The sequence below is a fragment of the Oxyura jamaicensis genome, chromosome Z (assembly GCF_011077185.1).
Source record: "Oxyura jamaicensis isolate SHBP4307 breed ruddy duck chromosome Z, BPBGC_Ojam_1.0, whole genome shotgun sequence".
NCBI lineage: Eukaryota > Metazoa > Chordata > Aves > Anseriformes > Anatidae > Oxyura > Oxyura jamaicensis.
Genome location: NC_048926.1, coordinates 30,598,657 through 30,614,730, shown reverse-complemented (window position 1 = coordinate 30,614,730; position 16,074 = coordinate 30,598,657). Strand labels below are relative to the sequence as shown.

At 38.4% G+C, this 16,074-nt stretch overlaps 1 long non-coding RNA gene across 1 annotated transcript in view; it reads left to right on the top strand.

Moving 5' to 3' along the window:
- The first annotated feature begins 957 nt into the window (after nucleotides 1-957).
- The window catches only part of LOC118155940, an 18,605-nt gene continuing 3,488 nt past the window's right edge, over nucleotides 958-16,074 (top strand). The window contains exons 1-2 of the long non-coding RNA XR_004746072.1: nucleotides 958-968; nucleotides 11,758-11,760. This is a non-coding gene — a long non-coding RNA (uncharacterized LOC118155940). The remainder of the gene's footprint in view (nucleotides 969-11,757; nucleotides 11,761-16,074) is intronic.

The window sequence follows — 16,074 nt, the reverse complement described above, 5'->3', positions numbered from 1 at the left end:
AACCCTTGATCCCTGCACAGATATTTATTTACATGTATCTATTTTACAAAACTAATGAGCTCATTTTGAAATAGATGGAAAAATGTATTAGGAACCCTTTTTTCCTGACAACTATATTTTCAAATTCTGTTAAACATAATAATTAGATTGCAAATTGGCATCAATGAAACAATGCAGTGAAACAGACTTTTTATGTTTTTCTCAGAGATTTTATCCTTTCTTCTTCTTTACAATCAGTTTCCAAGATAATTGTGCCTCCCTTCACTGAAAATGATGACTGTACTATGTATTGCCCTGTAGAAAGTGAAACTGCATGCCTCAGTGAATTCTATCATCATTTCACCCCCTAATGAGAGAGATTGTTTGCAGGCAGATGAAATTAAATTGTAAGCTCTATTGACTCCAACAACAGGTGCCATTTGTGCAAACCCAAAGGGAACCATTGAATTGTCAAAAAGATTTAACTCTTCCCGACACGTTGGCATCAGATAACATCTTGGTACCTGCACCTCAAATAATTCTAGCACCCACAATACATAATCTCATCTATAACATCACTGGCAAAATGGGTGAAAAGTTCTGAATTAACTGCAAATGAAACACCTATGCTTTCTGATTGCTGGGTTGAAAAGTACCTGCATAAACTAAAACGAGGAAGGAAGAGAGAAATAAAGCGGGAAAATGAATCTGGAAAGCAGTAAAGATTTCAGAAACTTCACAGATTCTGTACAAATTCTCAATGGTTAAATCAAACTCATAGCTGTACCTGGTAAATTTTAGTACGAAGAATTTCTTTTACAAATGTTCCACACCCTCCCCCACAGCCCCAGGCTGTGAAAGGTTGCTAATTGCTTGATCTGCATTTGCAATTAAATCAAGATTATCACTGATAAGCTATGCAAAAGAAATCCATGCAGAAGCAGATCTTCACCATTTTTAAAAATTACAGCACAGTTGTGGTTTTACATGTTAATATTAGCTCAGTGACTGATTTTTTTTTATATTTTTTTTTGTATGTTTCGTTTTTTGCCTTTTGTTTGTGTATGTGTATGTGTGAAAGTGTAAAACATTGGTATTCTTAAATTCAAACAGAAAGAATACCCAAATCCCGGTGTTGAACAAAATAAGATCTAGTATTCTTTGAGTTACTTCCCTAATTCTGTTTCTTTCCCTGACATAAGAATTCTGTTCTTGTCAGATAGACAGTCAATCACTGCTATCTAGCAAGAGAATCCTCTCTGTTTCTGGATATAATTTGATATTTCAATGATGTGAAGAACAATTAAATACTTAAGCATTACATAACTTCAAAAGTCTCTTTCGAGATGAAAAATATGCAAATGATAATGTCTAATATGGTTATGGTAGAATTCTTTAATTTTGACTTGAAAGCAGAGAGATTTCAAGACAGCATGATATATTTGATCCAATGAAATAATCAAACCAACTTTGTATCACTTTGGTGGCAATTTATCTTCTATGCCTGAAGCAGAAAGATATTTCTGCTGCAATAATGGATTTATGTAGTTCCTCCCATATCTGTTTCTTTCAGTTTAAGTATTCAAAAATATGAAGTCCTTTAGTGGGTAATAGCTCCAGGCATGTAACAGATAGGAGACTTCCAGAAGATGAAGGTTAGAACATTCCCTTGTTGAATACAATCATGGGGCTAAAAGTCAGCATTCTCATACTGCTAACAGGCTATCGCGTTCACTTCCTTATTATACAGGTGGAAAAAGGGAAAGAAGGGCTTAGCAAACTAATGGTCTGCAATTGTACGAGCAGCACAGAGTGATGACTTCTGAATGCAGGTTTAAATAGTCATCCAGCAGGATCTCTGCGTCGCAGCCGTGATCCCAGGTTTGCAGCAGCAGCAAAATCTGTGTGCATGCCGCAGTGCTGTCTGAGTTCAGAATGGAGGGCTGAACACCGGTGTCCTCACAGGCATGCACATTAGAAGTGCTGCCTCCTGCCTTCTGGGCATAGCATTTCCACCACCTAAAGACACAGAATAGCGTGTAAGTTTTGAAAGCACCTGGTGAGATAATGCCTGTTTTATTCTGGTGAGAAGTAAAATGTGCTAAAAACATCTCTGACATTTAATGATGTTGCTTTCATTTTGAACACATCATTGAACAGATATTGAATCCATTCATTTTGGTAATAGACTCAGAGCTGTGGAGCTTCTGTTTTAATAAATAAATAAATAAAAACAACAGACACTTTTCTGTGTGGGCTGGGAGGTGGGAACAGTCATAACCCTCAGTATTATACGTGTTAGCATTTCATGAGTTTTGCTCTTCCATGTGTGTCTCCATACATCTCTTTGAAAACTAATTTCATTTTCCTATTCTTGTCTGCAGCTTTTTCAATTTTGAGATCAAGCTGCATATTACTCTTTGTCAGACTGACTATTTCAAAATTAATGCTAAATCTTAAATATACTACACGTTTTCCAATTTGGGCAGAGTAGGTTTGGTTTACATATTCTTTTTCAGACAAAATTGTAGCAGTTTTTCTTATCACACCAATTATATTTTGTAATTATATTTCTCCAGGTTGTAGCTAAAGGGAGACTGAAATTAAATCAAATTCTTTATTAAAACTGCATGGAAATTTTCAGGTTTTGCCATAGCTTTTTATAACTTGCAGAGCACTACCCTGACCATTGCAACCTTTATTTCCCAAAATTCAATTTTTGTGCTTTTATGCAGAGTAATTCAATAGCAGTATCTGAGCAAAACTGGGTATGACACATTCAAAGCTGAGGATCACAATTGCGCTAAACAAGACAAAATGTATACCAAAATCTGGATTTTTAAGTGAGACCCCCTTCATACACAAATGGCACAAACAATTAGAAAATGATCAATCCTACATATCCTTGAAGCATGTCCATGGAGTTACTGTCTCTGGACCACATAGAATCACATGTAAACTATCACATGTTTTACCTAATGAAAATGTATTTTATCATTTATAGACCTCATCCTAAACTCTGTTTACATCTTTAGCTGATTCCAGCCATTCACCAACATCTTCCCAGACTTATACTAATCACCTTCCAATTTCCAAGTAAGGTTGGTGTTTTGTGGTTTGTTTCATTGCCCCAGAAAACTCAGACTTAGCAGAGAAATAGGAAAAACAGACATTAAAACAGACATTAAATCATATCTGCTCAACAATCTTTAGAAATGTGCAGACTGCACAGGGGGGCTGACATTTTAGATTTGTTTTTAAATTGGACATAACAGGAACTCCATGTGACTTCCTATAGAAACATGGCTTTTTATGAAAGAAAAAGAGATTGTTCCAGCTCCTTCTGTGGCTGTGACCACTTGCAATATGTTCTGATATTTATCTATGTAGTTACTGGTTTCCTTCATTTTTCCTGTCAACATCCAACTTCTTTCCTGCCTCATTACATTTCCCTTTGCTGAAATCTGTGCCCATGTGGAGAAAACTACATGCTCCCTCATAAGAGAGCTATAATAAAATAGCAAAAAGGGTATTGCCTTACTGGGTTTTTGCCAAATTCTGCCTCTGCCTCTGCTTTTCTTTTTTTGATTATTTTTTTTGCCTTTTTTTTTTTTTTTTTTTTTTGAGTAAACAGTAAGATGCTGAAACAGCACAGTGTATGGTCCAACAGTTTTTTCCTTGGTCATAGGGTAACTGTTAAAGAGTAAACCTTTTCTGTAGGAAGGTAATAAGCTATTAGTGAAGATGTTTGAAGCAAACCACACGCATAAGATGAATAAAAGGAGTTTACTGAGTGATACAGACAAAAAGGTGGGGTAGAGGCCAACCATGTAATGCCACCAGGTTGACTGGTCTGTGTCCCAGAAGTTGTTTATGACTCCATCTAGCTTCACGTATTAAGATGAAGGACTGCACTGCTGTGATAGCTGTTTCAAATCCACAAACAGAAGACACTGCAGGAAGCTCTCTGCCTCTGTTCTCAAGTCTGTACAATCTGAGCTGAGGGGCAATAAGGCATAAAATAAGCCTGACACTCTTCTAAAATGGAGAAGATGGTGAATATTCCTGATATATTGTATATGAAGACATGCAACATACACTCTGCTGCTGATTTTACCAGTGGATCCCAAGAGAGAGTATTTCTGTAGTTTTCCTTTTCTTCTAAACTTCAGCACACAATAGTGCAGGCAATAACCTAACTTAAAGTCATTAGCTACGCACCAATGTGGCTCTTTATATATGCAAATCTCTCTCATTAAGTCCCACAAAACTTTCCTGATGATTCAAGAATTACATACCCACATAGTTTTAGGAAGCTTCAGGGCTAAGCAGCTACTTGTTGCACTTTTGGATCTAGACAACCAAACTGGCAGAAAGCTGTCTAAACCCTTTATGACCTTAATTTTGGTCTCTCCATATAACACTTCCCTGATCAGCACAATGGAAAAAATGGGTTCCATGAGTTTTCTTTGAAGATAGATAGGTTAGAGATAATACATTTATCAGATAATCCAGCGGGACATGAATGGCACTGACATGTCAGGAAAAAAAAATAAGAATAATAAATAAATACATAAATAAATAAATAATAAAATGTAGGTTTCTTTCGAACAAGCCATTTAAATCTCCTGTCACACAGGACCAAATATTCATAGGGCTGATGAACCAACTGGAAACAAACAATGAGAATGAATTTCTTACTTGATTTTGCTTTAGTTGAAGGCACTTTTTTGTCTCCTGTCACTTGATATCAATGAGCAGGCTTCCAGCTCAGCTGAAACAACACTAGGTTTGAAAGATGTACAAACATTGATATCATCAAAAGTATTAGCAGGTACGAAAGCCAAACCAAGCTTTTGCTAACAGCTGCGGTTAGTTTCCACAATTCAGTAGAAAGGCTGCAAGTGAAAAACAGCTCAGATTAAATCCTGGATGTGGTGGAAGGCAAATGTTGAGACAAGATCTCCTTCTAATACAAACTACCATCCCTTACAGTAGTTGCCATATGGAATATATAGCTAGAACTTGACCTCCAGTCATTATTTTCTGTTTCTATAATGATTACTCCATGAACCAATAACTTCAGTGCCATCTTGCTAGAACAGGTGTATAAAACAGGTATAATAACAAGTGGTTATGAAATAGATAAAATGACTTATTTAATCAATAAAAATCTAGGCAACAACACAGCTCAAGTAAAACTATATTCCTTGTAATGCGACACAAATTAAATTTCTTATGTTACAATCTGTGTTCATAACAAACTGCTCTCAGTACTCATTTCTGGCATGGCATAGACTTGCCTTTTGGAGAGCATGCGATATGAATCAAGTGATAAAACACTCTTAAGTTCTTTGGCTGAGCCTACGCAGTAGTGAAACCTCCTTCATTCTGAAGTGAAAAACATACTGTCAGGGGAAGGGGAAGAGGAAGAGGGAGGGAAAGCATGATTATTACAGAGTATTTACTTGGAGAACCCATAAAAAGAAAATTAAATGACAATCACATAAATTTACCAATTTCAAAATTCCTCATTTCCCTTGGATTCCATTATGCTTTACCAGACATAGAACTCATTTTTTTGCTCAACTTTGATTTGCCTAGCTCTGATAAATAACATTAAAAATAAATAAATGCATCACATAAATTAATAAGCATTGTGTTACAGTAGCATGATTAAAACTTCAGATCTAACAATTTGACCCGTTCAAATTGTTATCACATGCAGGATCAAATTTTGTTAATTCATTTCACAAATTCTTGCCCTGAAATGGCAATGTTACACAAATTTCTACTCAAAGAGAATAGAATGTTATTAAAGCAACAAACCATCTGAAAGCACATTATTGTTCTCTGCTGGTTCAAAATAATAGACAAAAGCAAATGTATCTAGAATTTTCTGCGATTCATACTAATTTTCTTCATATAAGCTATAAGTCAGAGACAGTAGGCTTCAGTTCCATGTTAACAATAATCAACAGTTAGCAGAAAAATATATGCAAAAGACTTCTGCCTTTTTTCTGAGCTTCCATTAAATATATTTTAGAAATTCAATATGCACATATCATGCTTGATGACAAAGCTAAGGGGAAGCTGAGACTGAATAGCTGGTGGTTATTGTTTTTTTATTATTATTATTTGTATGATTGTATAGAAGGTATTAGGCCTGAAATATACGTACAAATATGTATACAAATATGTGTACAAATATGTGTACAAAGAAAGGTTACTCCAAACATTTCTTCACGTGTTTTTCTATGTGATGGATAATTTTAAAATATGTCTGTAGATCTCTAGATAGTTAAAATACCCATTTTGAACTATAGTTTAATAAATGTTTTTTGATGTAAATGGAATAAAAAAGATGCTGTCAGGTGCACATTTTTTCTCCCATGGGAAAATGATTCTTTACTTGGCAAAAGTAATCTACAGGCATGCAACACTGTGGTTTAGTCTCTGCTCCACAGACACAAAACAACCATTCACTATCTGCCAAAAACTGTCCTTGTAGAAACAAACACATAACTGACTGATTACTGGCTTGCCACATACACTAGAACACCTTTTTAACTGATTACCTCTTTAAGGTAAAGCCTCACAGATATTCCAGTTGATCATACCTTTGAAACTGTTAACTCTCAATGCAAAGTCAACATTTAAAAGTGCATCCTCCCATTCTGGAAGCTTTCTATTAGCCATTATATCAAAGCAGACAGAAAACTAATTCATTTCCCAGCACAATATCAATTCACTACAGTTTTTACTATCAAAACTGACAGTTTTTGTTTGTTTGTTTGTTTGTTTCTTTTTACATAGAGGAGAAATCCAAAACAGTATGTTCATAACACATACAAAGAAGGTCCTCAGTCCATCTACAGAGTGGCTGCCATGCATTTCCATTCTGATAGGTTTCTCTACATGATTTTACAGCTTTAAACAACTTCCTGCATCCTGTCAAGCAGACTTCACAAATATGAAAATGTCTGAAAGCCAAAAGTAATACCCAAATTCCAAAATTCCAGCATGACTTTAAAGGAATAGTAGAAAATATTTCATATAGTATAATGAAACATACCTCCTGCCTACTCAATCATAAGAACTGATAAGGCACTAAGGGTATTTATAGATCAATACAGAGACAAATTTTCTTAAGAAGACGTTCTTAGATATTCAGAAACATGTCGTAACATGTGGATTTTCATGTCATTCATCATGGACATTCATCAATTGATCATTGCAGGAAACTGCTCGTCTGTAATCTGATGTCATTTTTCATGTGATTAATCTTTTACATATCATTAGTGTTACTCTGTTTTTGTTTTTGTTTTTTTCTGGTGCCAGTACCAGACTTAAATTTTAGGTGAGCTCCACTTAAGAAAACAAACTTTCTACAAGGACTCAATTAAATTGAATATATTTGTTTCCCCATAAACATCCACCAATCTAAATAACTAACAGTGTAACCAATAGGTAGCCTGATACTCTAGCTCTCTAAGAGATTACTACTGAATTCTCACTACTTGTGATTTCTCTTTACTTCTAAATCTCCCTCCATAAATGAACCTATATAATAATAGTACAGTGAATATGGGCAACGTGTGAGCACCATTTTGGTTGTTCTGACACACTTCCACCTATTCTTGTTGCAGTGCTCTTGTTCTGAAACAAAAATCTCAAAATTAAAAGGATGGCTGACTCCTTAAGGAAAGCACAAAACATGTTAGAGTACAGTGGGAATAACATATTTTGTGACACCCAATTCACCAGTGGAAGAACACCTTGATAAGAGACTGGCCAAGATCAAATGTCTTGTCTTAGTACACCATCTGTAGTTCAAGAAGTACAGTCTCTTCTGGTGCATAGAAAATACGGAAATATGTTGTAAATGGGATTAATTTCAGGCAATTCAGGTGGCTTTCTAAGTGAAATTCAGTCTGACTCAGAATGATAAAACTTTCTTTTTTTCTTTACTCATTACATGAAAGGGCTGGCAAAATAAAAATGAACTTTGTGTCTAAACTGAACCATTTGCTCAGCATGCTACCCTTCAATATTCTAGGTAGCTTCTTTAAAGAACTGACATACTATTCACGGATTTTCTCTGAGATAGGGTGAATGAGCTAGACTTTCTTTAAATAAGCTACAGGATCCTGCAGTTCCTTTCTTAGAGGATTTAACCTACCTAACTCATTATACGCAGACAGATACACTCCTTCCCATTACATTGAACTGAATCATACACTGTGGCACTACATGAACTTTAATGATGTGGTTTTATCAAAGCCACAAAACATTTGGCATTCAGACCTTTTGGAATATCTAACTTCATGTCCATGTACAAAAAAGATAACACCAGACCTTTTTGCCCAAGTCTGTGGTGACAAGCTGCCAGCATAATGAAAATGAATACTTCTGATTTCATGAAACTGCCTTTCTGATAAATCCTCTTCTGCAAAACAGTGAATCTTTTTCCTGACATGAATGGCAGGCTGAGGCAGATAGGTTAACAAACTCATAGATGTACTGGTAAATAGCAAAGTTAAACCTTCAAGCAGGAATTTTAGTTACTATGGATAAGCGCTACCATGAAATAGCAAGTATGCTATTTCTCCAAATAGATGCAACTGATCTGTTTTGGGAAAAGAGTACAAGCCTCTTTAATTCCAGAACAAAGTATACTTTGAGGTTGTGTTTAAACTTAATGGGAGAGATCCAAAGCCAAAGGAAATCAATGGAATGATTTCAACACATTTTTGATCAGGCCCATAAATAGAATTGCTCTGGGAATCACAACATCACAGCAATTTAATACAAACTGCTTCAGAGGATTTACTGAACTTCCAGAGTGGAAATGCTGGAATTTCACAGAAAAAGAAAAACTCCCGTATCTTCCTTGGATTCTTGCAGAGTGTCCCATTCAGAACGCAAAACAAACAAAAAAAATATGCTTGGTATTGTTACAGGGATTAATTATTTTGGCACTCCTTTTAAATAACACTGCTTACCCATTACCAAGAGCCATGGTTAAGGATTGATTTTTCTTCTTAAGAACTATACTGGCTGCCAGGCACGAGGCTCAGATGAACCCTAGTCAGTCCCATGTGGGGAGCCTAGCTAAAACCTCCAGCTCTTACAAACATTCGGGAATTCACATGTACAGTAGGAGGCAATTATTTACTTGGGGTTTCAAGACCTGCCTTCTGGGTGCTGAACGGCAGTTTACCCTGGCTGCCATGGCAGATCACAGTTGTAAAGCCCCTCTTCTGCTTTTCCTATCTCACTCTCTTTTTGTATTTCCATCACAAAGTCTCAGAGCAACAATTCAATTGTGGTGACAAATGGACTTAGACATGAGCACACCTATAGCCAGAATGGGGCATCTTCTCCCTGGCAACATTTCCTAATCTCCCTGAAGTCTAAGTAGGGGTGACAGAGACAGGAGAGACATATAGGTGTGGGGACACCATGAGTTTTTTGCTCTATCAGATTTGGCAAAATGTGTAACTTTGTTACCAATTCCAATGCAAGCCTCACCCTCAGCTTTGTGCATACAAAACAGATCTGCCTAAGGAAAATTCAGGTACATAATATTTCTTTTTCATTTGCATACATATTCTATTTCTTTCAGAAATAGGTGCTCAGAAATCAACAAAAACAGTTTTTCAATTTTCTTAAGTTCTTCCCCTGAGTATTCCATTGCGTATTCCCTTGTCAGGTCCCCTGGTGCAGCACATCTGAGCATTGGGCAGTCGTGAATAGTATGAAATTCAACAAAGGAAAATGCCAGGTTCTGTACATGAGACAGAGCACTGCCAGACGTACGTACAGACAGGGAGATGAGTGGCTGATGAGTGGCTCAGCAGAAAGGGATCTGGGGCTGCTGCTCAACAGTAAGCTCAATGTGAGCCAGCAGCGTGCCCTGGCAGCCAAGAAGGTGTTGTGGTTTTGGCTGGGAAAGTTAATTTTCTTCACAGAGGTTCTAACAGTGCCATGTTTGGATTTTTGATGAAATTTTTGATGAAAATGGGTGATAAAACACCAATGCTTTAGTTGTTGCAAAGCAGTACTTTCAAAGAGCCAAGGACTTTTCAGCTTCTCATCATGCTCTGCCAGTGAGGAGGCTGGGAGTATACAAGAAGCTGGCAGGGGCACAGCCAGGACAGCTGGCCCAGGCTGGCCAAAGGATATCCCATACTATATGATGCCACACTCAGTAATAAAAGCTGGGGTAAAGAAGAAGGGGACGGGGATGGGGGTTGGGGGGGTAGGGAAGGGGGACGGGGATGGGGGGAAGGATGTCAGGAATGATAGCATTTGTCTTCCCAAGAAACTGTTCCATGTGATAAGCCCTACTATCCTGGGAGTGACTATACGCTTGCCTACTGATTGGAGGTGGCAAATGGATTCCTTGTTTTATTTTGCTTGCACAAATAGCTTTTGCCTTACCTAAAGATCTGTTTTTATCTCAACCCAGGAGTTCTTGCACTTCTACCTATCTGATTTTCTCCCCCATTCCACATGGGCAGAGTGAGTGAGTGGCTGTGTGGTGCTGAGCTGCCTGCCAGGGTTAAATAACAAAAGAGATCAGGCTGCATTTTGGGGTGCATTAAGCACAGCATAACCAGCCAGTCAAAAGAGGTGTTTCTGCCACTATATGTAGTGTTGGCACAGCCTCACCTTGAATATTGTGTGTAGTTCTGTGCTCCACAATATTAAAAATGTAGTAAGTTACTTGAATGTGTGCAGAGGGCAACAAAGCTGGTAAAAGGGCTGAGAGGTCACTTAGATTGTTTAGTCAGGAGAACAGGAAGCTGACAGGACACTTTGTTTATTTCTACAAGTTGCTGAGGAGGGGAGGTGGAGAGGGAGGTGCCAGACTCTGCTTCCTGGTCACTGAATCACAGAATCACAGAATCATCTAGGTTGGAGGAGACCTCCAAGATCACCGAGTCCAACCTCTGACCTAACACTAACAAGGGGTTGGTCTATTCTCCCACGTGCCTGGTAACAGGATGAAAAAAGTTGCGCCAGGGGAGATTTAGGTTGGATATTAGGAAGAACTTCTTTACTGAACGAGTTGTTAGTCACTGGAATAGGCTGCCCAGGGAAGTGGTTGAGTCACCATCCCTGGAGGTCTTGAAAAGACATTTAGATGTAGAGCTTAGGGTTATGGTTTAGTGGAAGATTTGTTAGCATTAGGTCAGAGGGTGGACTCGGTGATCTTGGAGGTCTCTTCCAACCTAGACTATTCTGTGATTCTGTGAAGTTCTCCACTAAACCATATCCCTAAGCTCTACATCTAAACATCTTTTAAAGACCTCCAGGGATTCAACCACTTCCCTGGGCAGAGAATAGACCAACCCCCACCTCGCTACAGCCTCCTTTCAGGTACCTGTAGAGTGTGTGATAAGGTCACACCTGAGCCTTCTCTTTTCCAGGATGAACAATCCCAGCTTCCTCAGCCACTCCTCATAAGACTTGTTCTCCAGACCCCTCACCAACCTCGTTGCCCTTCTCTTGCTCGAGCACCTCAATGTGCTTCTTGTAGCGAGGGGCCCAAAACTGAACACAGTACTCAAGGTGCGGCCTCACCAGAGCCAAGTACAGGGGGACAATCACATCCCTAGCTCTGCTGGCCACACTGTTTCTTATACAAGCCAGGATGCTGTTGGCCTTCTTGGCCACCTGAGCACACTGCTGGCTCATATTCAGCCAACTAACAACCAATACTCCCAGGTCCTTCTTTTCCACGCAGGTTTCCAACCACTCATCTCCCAGCCTGTAGCTCTGCTTGGGGTTTTTGTGGCCCAGGTGCAGGACCCAGCATTTGGCCTTGTTGAACCTCATACAGTTGGCCTCAGCACATCGGTCCAGCCTATCCAGATCCTCCTGCAGAGCCTTCCTACCCTTGAGCAGATCAACACATGCACCTAACTTGGTGTAGTCTGCAAACTCACTGAGTGCACTTGATCCCCTCATCCAGATCATCGATAAAGATATTAAAGAGAACTGGCTCCAGTACTGAGCCCTGGGGGACTCCACTAGTGACCAGACTCCAACTGGATTTATCTCCATTCACCACGACTCTTTGGGCCCAGCTACTCAACCAGTTTCTAACCCAATGAAGCATACGCCAGTCCCAGCCAAGAGCAGCCAGTTTCTCAAGGAGAATGCTGTAGGAAACAGTGTCAAAAGTCTTACTGAAGTCAAGGTAAACCACATCCACAGCCTTTCCCTCATCCACCCAGCATGTCACTTTGTCATAGAAGGAGATCAAGTTAGTCAAGCAGGACCTGCCTTTCATAAATTCATGCTGACTGGGCCTGATTGCCTGCTTGCCCTCCATGATGACAGGATGTGTGGGAACGGTACAAAGCTGAGCCAAGGGAGGTTCAGACAGGGCATCAAGAAAAATTTATTGACTGTAAGTGTGGTCAAACACTCGAGCAAGCTTCCTAGAGTGGTGGTTGATATTCCATGCCCATCAATGGTCAAGACGCTTTGGACAGTGCCTTCATTAATATGCTTTACTTTTGTTATCCCTGACGTGTTCAGGCAGTTGGACTAGATGATCTTTGTAGGTCCCTTCTGACTTAACTATTGTAAATCTAATGAGAAAGCAGTCATGATCCTTTCCACTTTTTTTGGGTGTAGTTGATAGCCTCTGGATGGCTTCCATCATATTAGCTGCTTGTTCTACACATCCTGGCCTCCACATTGCATTACATGTGGGCTAGATGATCTTTCAAGGTCCCTTCCAATCCCTAACATTCTGTGATTCTTTGTGATGTCAATGAGCACAGACACAGAACAAGGAAAAGTGTGTTCCCTTTTTTTTGCATGGCTGTCCAGCCAGGCTGAGGAATCCCAACTGATTTGCTTGATCTTCCCATTCACATTTCATGTATAAGGCAAAAAGCAAATGGCGTCCCTGCCCTAAGCCAATACATGGTAGTCCATGGTTTTAGCTACAATAAGAAATATCATGGGAAGCAAAGTGTAATCATCTAAAATGAGATACACAAAAAGGAAAAAAAAAAAATATTGGTTCACTGGCCAACTCCAAGGGAGTAGAGCTATTAATGTAGCTAGCTGAAAGAAGAACTCACTGTTATTGCATGCTTTTTTTTTTTTTCTTTTTTTTTTTAATCCTTCATATAACTGGTTTAAAAGTATAGCAAGCAGTACACAGACCATGGCATTGTTATATCTTTTGGGAGAGTGAGATGCTGCTGCCAAGGGAAGGCATGTGCAGATATACCAGGGTTAAAAGGAAATACATATTTCTATATGGAATGAATATTTTTTGTTTGTGTGTTTATTGTATTAATGCTGACTGTGCATGTTTTTCATACTCTTCTATTGATGAGTTTACAGTATATTAAAGAGTAAATGAGGCTTCTTTATCCTTTTTGTTTCTTTGCCCATACTGATAAGTAAATCTAATGAAGTAAAATTCAAATAATCTACAAAACACATATGTATGTATCTCTTAAGGTTTTAGATGTTGACCTATTGCAATGTCAAAGACACGGCCAACAATATCTGAAACCTGTGGGATTACCTGTGTTTGACTAGCCCTATCTTCCAATATTCTGCAAAATCCTATTCTCTGTGTGTGTGTGAAAATCACCTTGCTGTGATTGACAAAAGAACTGACAGATCCTTCTGTTCAAATAAAATAAAGTAAAATAAAATGAAATAAAATTTACAGGGAGGACATTAGCTGCAGCAACAAAAGCAACAATAAGAAATACCCACGAGAGTAAGGTCTGCCTGAGAGAACAGAGAACAGTGTTGCAAGCAAGTGGCATCACAGGAAAAAGACTTAGGTACTTCCATCTAAAATAAACAACCCAACACAGCTAGAGATTATATGTACGCCAGGAAATTCAGCTGTTAAAAGACAAAAAACTCACGAGCTAATGACCTGCCTTTCAGATGCGAACAAAAGATACAGCCATTACTTAACTGAAAATTTTCATTATTACTTCTCCCAAGCAAGTCCTGTGATGCTGTATAAGCAGCAAAACAGGATTACTTAATTCTTCTTATCTTCTGACAGTCTGTGTGCTTTTAGGAATTTTCTGTCAAGTTTCTCCAGTCTCCATGTATCCAACTTTCAGATATCCAGCTTTCCAAGATTTAAACTGGAAAACTTGCTGGCTGCTCTCATACAGTCTCAGGTCTAGTGCAACCCTCCAATGAATCGGTAAGGAGGGTTAATGAAGTGCTCTCAGTGTGCATGCAACAATGGAACAAAACTCTCTGGTTGCCAGCAAATCAAAGATCAAAACAGTCTGAGGCAGGACACACAGCTGCATAGCTCTGCTCTTGTTGCAGGATGGTTAGCAAAAGGATCTGATAAATAAGGAAAAAGACATAGAGGGTGCATGATGTGCAGAAATAGAAACAGAGTCAAAGAACAGGAGACTTACAGCAGAGTTAAAAGCATTTTTCCCTTTGCATTCTCTTCTAGATAGCTCTCCCATGTATTTCTCAGACTTTCAGGCTGGAGTGGGTGTTGGGGGGATCGGAGACTGGTTGTTTTTCATTACTTAGATGGCTGTAATTATTAAATCATGAGAAGACAACACTTGAAAACTAGCAAATTATCTGGCATCAAAAATATATTCATATTTCAAACACCTGTTTTTATGAGATGGGGTCAGGCTGCTCTCCTTCAGGAACTGTAACACTTAACAATTAAGCTGGAAAATTTATATCATATGAAAACTAAATCAGAGAGGTACTTTACACAGAGATTACCAGGACTGTTCTCTGTGCTCATACATGTATTTCATAACCAGTGTTTTGGAAATTCACTTCTTAAATTATCAAGCACATCAGATCATCACTGCTTTCATTTGCAGCGTTAAAGCATATTCAGCATTATACAATCACTAACACTGGTTTGCTTCTCCAGCCTGTCTCCAATAACTGTATACTTTCTTCAGTCTTTCATCTCACTAACTTTGGAATTTGTCCTGCAGTGAAACTGCTTCAGTAAACAGCATTAAAGAGCAACTCCAGTGCTCATACTCTGTGGTCACTGCCTGTGTTTTACATGGGCAGAAGGAAAGAGACAGACACAACTAAGACTCAGGCTGCAGAAAGATCAAGTCAACCACAATTTATGTTGTATTATTTACTAAACCATTCAAATGAAATTATAATTAGACTAGGACAACTAATTTTGTTCATCAGATCTCAATTAAATTAATCTGAAATTCAAGATAGTATCATTGATGCAGTACAGCTGTGTCAAATATGAAACATAATCTCTCCCGACTATTTTCCTCTGACAAAATAGTTTTGTTCATGAAGAATTAAGACACAGGCATCTTCTTTAGTAGAATAATGTGCTTATACTGAGAAAAGATTGAATGGTTTTAATGAGTCTGTTCATCAACAGGCTTCATCTGTTGACAAAATGGAAGTCTCTGTATTTTTAAAATCAAGAATTATCTGGAAAAGGTATCCATAATGCTATTATAGTGAATATATACATTGACTGATCAAAAACAAAACAGATAAATAAATAAACTAAAACAAAACAAAACAAAACAACAACAAAAAACTTATGTTAGATTACCTAACCTTAGCTCTTTCAGTTTAAGGTCATTGAAGAACTCATCTTTTTTACATCACAAAACTGTGGATTAAAGAAGCACACCTCCTCCCTCAGAACAGGTCTTGCCATCCCTGAACTATGGCTGTCAGGTGTTATTTTAGGCTGCTTTTTTAGACCTTCAGTAATGGAGATTTTACAATGTCCTCTGATTACCTGTTGTAGCACTTCTCCCTTCTTAACACAGAAGCCCCAAAATCAGCACAGAAAAACAACGACTAAAATTATGCATTTCTGCAGGACCATTAATTATCAGCTTGTCTTGGTAACCTGTGTTGATTTCACCTAAAATGCTCCCCTGTTGACCTCTCTATTTAGGACTTTATTCTGCATTTTACAAACCTTCATGTAGTTATGGTTACCAGCACATGACAGCAGCATGACCAACATGACTGATGAACCGATGTCCATGCAGTCTCCCTTCCCTTCCCTTCCCTTCCCTTCCCTTCCCTTCCCTTCCCTTC